This window comes from Dipteris shenzhenensis, chromosome 33 (genome assembly GCF_047967505.1).
Source record: "Dipteris shenzhenensis isolate YYH24624 ecotype China chromosome 33, Dip_SZ_1.0, whole genome shotgun sequence".
Classification (NCBI taxonomy): Eukaryota; Viridiplantae; Streptophyta; class Polypodiopsida; order Gleicheniales; family Dipteridaceae; genus Dipteris; species Dipteris shenzhenensis.
The window spans coordinates 13,415,032-13,421,031 of record NC_141628.1 but is presented as its reverse complement, the minus strand read 5'-3'; positions in this window follow the sequence as shown (position 1 = coordinate 13,421,031).

The window sequence follows — 6,000 nt, the reverse complement described above, 5'->3', positions numbered from 1 at the left end:
TCTCTAGCATTGCACCTCTGGCCTGGCTTTGTGGATTTTGCCAATTCTAGCCCAACATTCCACTGCCCAAGCCCTACGATTGGTGCACAGACTTCGAGCTTCTTTCTGATTGGCTTAAACAAACTACAACAACCTTGTCAGGTCCTCATTACTAACAAACTAGAATCACAAAGCTTTCATGGGGATGTGCTTGTCACAATGTTGGCGACATGCTTTTAACAATGCTGGCTTAGCATCTCCTTGGTAGAGTTCCAGCTTTAGCATGAGAGCAGGTAGGCCCTCTAAGAACATTGCTTGATTTTTTTGCATCTTTGAAAGTCTACAAAGATCCAATTGGCTCACTAACTACTCGAAATGGTTGTAGGAGGTCCCATCTCATTGATGACCTATTGGAGAGATCCCATCACTCTAACATTGTCAAGGTAGGTTGCAACCTAGTAGCAAGGCAATTCCCACACAATGCCAATGCCCCCTCAGAATGTGGCATTCCAAGCGCTGAGCAAGAACATCCTCCAAGTATTGTAGGTTGGTAAGCGAGTTGAGATTATGAACAGCTTGCAACCATCAATGGCTAGGGTCAGCGAATCACGATCCCAACCATTGGATTAAAGTTTTGGAATAATGGGAATGTGTGCTTCACATCTTCACCAGCTCCATTATGTACATGACCGGCTATCAAAGGTAAGAATGAGCAGATCAACGGCTCGCGAGCAGCACCCCATCTCCACCCTTGGATGAACGTAGCCCCTTCGAATCCCATCGCTTTTAAGCCGTTAGATCCAAGCAGGATCTAATGGTGCTACGCAGAACAAAGCTCCAGACACAACAAACGTCGCGCGACAACCCCAATCGCCCAATCGCCACCGAATCCCCCAATCAAAAATTGCCACATGTCTCAACTCATGCCCGCCTCCCCCATCCATCGACGATCAAAAATCGGCATCAGTCGCCGATTCCCTACTCCAGCAACGGATAGCGTCTCTAGATTTGTGTGTTGTAAGGCGCAGAATCTTGAAGAACTGACACCTGCTAATGGCGAGATGTTGTAGACGATGACGTCTAGAACTGCTTGCAAATCTTGCACTGACAAATTGTATCCCACAAGCCATCGCAAGGAGAGCCATTCACTCATTTGTGGCTTTCATGGATTCCCACCCCCACCCCAAATCGATTGCAAGCTCCTACATCTCGTAATTATTTGCAAGTATTGTAGACTTGTGAGCGTCATCAGGTCCAAATCGTACATCCCACGTGAGTTCCTTTGACGTGAGTCTCTCCTACCGGTAAAAATGGGAAAAGCTTTCTGCATATATCGGTGCAATAGTGATTATGTATACATTTCGCTAGTTTGCAGCTATAAACATCATAGCATTGAGCTAGTTGCTTGTGTTAATCCTCTGTTTCTAGTTTTGGAATGCTACTTCTTCCCACCTCCTTTTCCATTTTGCCAAGATTTTAGAATTGAAGTCATCTTGGGTATGATTTGTAGAAAAGAGGATAGACCTCTACCAAGGAACTGGAGGTAAACTATTCGAGTTCAAACATCATCCACTTGGATGTGATGAATTCCAATGAGACTTCCACTACTCAGCAACTTCCACTATGGGCTTAGGACCTTGTACAACTTTTCGCAAGGATTCATACATGTATTGGTCGAAGAAAGGTTGATGGCTGGTGAAGATAAAGATGTTACCCAAGGGCTTGTGGTAGCCCGAATGGCTCAAAACGTTGAAGTGCTTCTTGGGCAACCATATCCCCTCCAAGGTAGTTCGTTGGCTCAGATGCGATCTCAATCCTTACCAAGAAAAATACCCCTAAAAATACCAGCATATACTCATGAGAAACTCTGCTACCACCCCCTCCCAGCTCACCTTGATCTGCAAATTGCCACATGTTAGGCTGCTCCGCCCTCCTAGCTCCTTGCCTCTCACAGCTCATCCACCCCATGCAGCTCCTCCCCACCCCCGCAGCTCCCCCCTACCTGCTCTCCACCCTGCCTGCTTGCCTCTCCGCCCTGCACCAACTCCCCTCCGCTCCCTCACTAGGCCTCTCCGCCCTACCCGCCCCCTCTCCAACCCTCTAGCTAGCCTCTCCGCCCTACCCCTCCGCCCTCTCCCACTAGCCCCTCCGCTCCCTCTCCGTCCCCTCGCCAGCCTCTCCGCCCTGCCCGCTAGCCTCTCCGCTCCCTCCCGCTAGCCTCTCCGCCCTCTCGCTCTGCCTCTCCACCTTGCACCCGCTCCCCTCTCTCGCTGCCCCTCCCAAGCTGCTCCTATTTTGCCCCATCTGCCTGCAGCTTCGCCCTCCTGCAACCCCTCCTTTGCCCACTACTGCTTCCCCCATAATGAAAATCAAAGGGGGATGAGGACCAGGGACTAGATGGGAGACCCTTCGGTCCAAATCTACATACGTGAGGAGATGGGGAAGGGGAACGGTGACAAGGGGAAAACACAAAAGCAACTCAGCCTGGAGGACTTCAACAAACGCAGCAACCGGAGCGGTTTGATAGTGGACAGCACCGCGGCCCAAAAGAAAGTGGCCCCCATGCCGCTCACCACATCCTCAACCTCTATGGTTACCACCACTATTTCACCACCATCATCTGCCTCAGCATCTACGCCACCTCTCTCCTCCCCCTCTCTTGCATCATCATCACAGGTATCCTCCCTAGTAGCCCCACCACTAACCCAACCGGCCACGGCTCCACAGTACTTTTCCCTCGTATCACCTCTACCTCTCAATCAACCACCCTTCATCACCTCGTCCGGCCTCGCTACTCCTACATACCACTCCCCTGCCCAGATCACGTTGTCCCCACCCTCAGTACAACCTCAGCAGTCCACCATTCCAACCCCTCTCGAGACCCAATTTCCACCTGGACCAGGATATCTTAGGCCTCCACCAGATGCTTGGGACTCCCTATTGGCTGGGATACATAGCATCCGGGCCTGTCAAGCAGAGCTAACACATTACACTTAGGAGCAGGCCCGATACACCCAAGAGTAGGCCCGCATTATACACAAGCAGGACACCCTTATCCAGGGGCTCAAACATGACATCACACAGCTTTGAGAGGAGCTCGAAACCCTGAGAGCAGTGCCTGGAGGGACCCCAGTCACAGAAATGGAGGCATAGATAGCCACGATATAATCGGCTATAACAGAGACGACTAGGTGGGTGGACGTGGCGAAACGGGAGCCCACAAATGCAACCGTTTCAGCCGCCATACAGGAGCAGCAGCAGAGGGCTTCGAAGGCCCTTAACATCCGAATACCAGGGATCATGCGAGACAACACCAGCACAACCACGACGCCCATGGAGGAGGCGATCACCTTTGTGACCACCACCATGGGGGTCTCCGACCATGGCATAGAGGGAGCATGGTGTGTTGGGAGAGACCCCAAACCGAGAGCAGCCCCTAGTCATTCACTTCACAGATTCACATGCTCGACTAGCGACACGAGCCGCTCTACGAGAGCATCCCACCCTGTTCGTGGATGAGGATTTGACACCACTACAGATTGAGGAGCGACGAGTTCTTCTCTAGCAGCAGGATGTTGCCTGCAAGGAGGGAAAATGGGCCGTGGTCCGAGATGGTAGGTTGTTGACCAACACCCGTCAGGCTCCCACCCATATCCCCTAGGGGGACGGGGCCTATGAGACTCAAGTTTTCGAGACCCTAGCCTGCACCATTTGGAACTGTAATGGTACCTTATGGTCAAACCCAGGGACTTCTCGGAATCTTACACAGGACAAGACATAGTCTTTTACACGGAGACACACCAGAGCCTAGAGCGTCCACTACCGATAGTCGGTGGCTACACATGGGAGTCAGCCTTCAGGGATGAGACGAGGGATACAGGAGGAGTTCGAGGATCAGGCGGGGTTGCAGTATTGTACAAGTCCTCCCTCACTAGAGCCATCTCCATTGAGAGGAAGGACGCACACTCTCGATTCATGTGGATCCGGATCCGACGTATAGCCACTCATGACCTTTTCATAGCAATATGCTACTTCCCGCCAGACACTTCCCACTTCACCAGAGTGGCACGAGAGGAGGGTGAGACATCGCCATATGCACCCTTACATCAAGATATCCCAGACCTTTTAGCCCGTAGGGAAGTTCTCCTTGTTGGGGACTTCAACGCCAGGACGAGCACGTGCCAGACACCACTCCTGGACTTCTGAGACGACTCTATCATGCTACCAGACATGGACCTAGACGGAGCAGGTATGACTAGGATCTCATCGAACCGACACGGGCCTGTTACACCATATGGACACGCGCTCCTTGATTTGGGTAGGATGCATGATCTCATCATCTACAACGGGCTTGACCTATGGCCCTCCTCAGATGGTTTTACTTGCTTCCCACACAGGGGGGGCACTAGTGTAGTAGATTACATCATGGGATCCCCTATCTTCACCTCATGTATCACCGACTTCACCGTAGCACCACTCCCTCCAGGAGCTGATCACACATACCTATTCTTCACTATCGCCACCCCACGCTTAGCCACACCACATAGGAAGCACGACACCTACCACAACATACACTTTGATCACAGCCTCTCCCCTGCCTACTTTAGACACCTAAACAGAGTCCTAACCTATATCAATCACATACCACTCATAGAGGACGGTGTTGCCCTGATTACTCGCACACTCCACGAGGCTGCCCTCCAAATTTTTCCCCACACCACATGATCCACTAGACCACCACCTCTTGGTTCTGTGCCCTGCAACAACTGGTATGATGCGGAGTGCAAGGCTTATCGCCGACAACTCCGACTTGAAACTAGATGTCACCTCCCGAACACACCAGACACGGTACACAAGTATCGACATCTCGTACGTCGAAAGAAGCAGGCATTTCTTCGTCCAAATGAGGAGGAGCTGATGAACATCTTGTACAGCAGCAACTCTAAGGATTTTTGGCGGAGATTCCTTGAGCGTAGGTCTCCATCACCCCTCACCAACACAAGAGTTTGGCACATGTATGCATGCCATCTTTATGATGTCCCACACCAGCCTACTCCAGATATCACACACCCCCCACCCCACCACTTGCATGTTGTTCACTAGAGGGGGAGTCAAGGACGTGACATTGAACTGCACAATGGCCAAGCTTAGGATCACGAGGGGCTATGCACTGAGTTTATCGCATATGGGATTGACACGTTAGCCCTGATCCTAACAAAGCTAATCAATGACCCTGTTTGCCTTGGCTTCCCCCACACTTGGACACTCAATACCATCACCCCCATCCACAAGGCAGGGGACCCCATGGACTCGAGTAACTACAGGACTATCATGATTGGGCATGTGATGTCCAAGATCTATGCAGCAGTACCTCGAGCTCGTCTCATCACATGCCTACAGACACTAAGATTTGATCAAGAGATTATCTAGGCAGTCATGGCACTTTATGAGAGAGTCTCAAGCTGAGTTCGGACAGGCGCAGGTTAGACAGATGAGATCTTGAGTATCATAGGGGTCAAACAGGGTTGTCCCTTATCACCAACCCTGTTTAGCCTCTACATCGATGAGCTTGAGACTTTTATGGGGGCTTCCGGAGGGACCGGTTGCTCACTTGCTGGGATCATCATCAGGATTCTTCTTTATGCAAATGATGTGGCACTCTTGTCGTCCACTCCTGAGGGGCTCGAGCGACACTTGGATGCACTGCAGGCTTTTTGTTTATCCCATGATTTGGAGGTCAACCTTGGCAAGACCAAGGTCATGATCTTTAACACCTCTCGAGCAAACATGCAACGAAAGCAATTTACTTTCGATGGGTCACCGATTGAGATCGTATCCTCATACACTTACTTGGGGGTCATCTTCTCCGGCCCGATCTTCACTATGAGACTAGCGATGCAGGCCGTAGGGGATACGCCTCAGTGGCTCAGCTAGAGAGACAATGCTTCCACTCCCACTTTTAGGACCCTCGGACCAAGGCCCTTCTCTTCGACTCCTTGGTCCGAGCAGTCGGTATGTACG